Consider the following 402-nt stretch of genomic DNA (forward strand, 5'->3'; position numbering starts at 1 on the left):
TGCAGTAGTGAATCTGTTTGAGTATGAGAAGATAGCAATAGAGGGTTGTGCTATATGAATGTGATGGGCTCTTCATTTAGTTTTGGTTATACTTTTCAATTGTAAAACTTGAACAACCGCTCAAAACCTGTCTGAATATGTAGTTTTGTCCCGGTAGCAACTTTTTCCAATTGATACACGACTATTGGTGGTCTCTTGAATTTATTTATTTAGTATTTAATGTAAATGACTATGCAACACATTAACATTGAATTATGATACTTAACAAAAGTAAATAAAATCCTCAGTATAGGTCCAGGAAGAATTTTTCTTCATCCTATTTAAAGTGTGTGCTCATGGTGTAGTGGTTATCACATCTGTCTAACACACAGAAGGTCCCAGGTTCGAGCCCTGGTGAGCACA

General features: G+C 35.6%; 1 non-coding gene across 1 annotated transcript; it reads left to right on the forward strand.

Annotated features, from left to right (window-relative positions):
• The first annotated feature begins 329 nt into the window (after positions 1 to 329).
• On the forward strand, positions 330 to 402 carry TRNAV-AAC (transfer RNA valine (anticodon AAC)). Its single transcript has one exon. It is a non-coding gene; the product is annotated as a tRNA-Val (tRNA).

This window comes from Macrobrachium rosenbergii, chromosome 56, assembly GCF_040412425.1.
Source record: "Macrobrachium rosenbergii isolate ZJJX-2024 chromosome 56, ASM4041242v1, whole genome shotgun sequence".
NCBI classification, from domain to species: Eukaryota; Metazoa; Arthropoda; class Malacostraca; order Decapoda; family Palaemonidae; genus Macrobrachium; species Macrobrachium rosenbergii.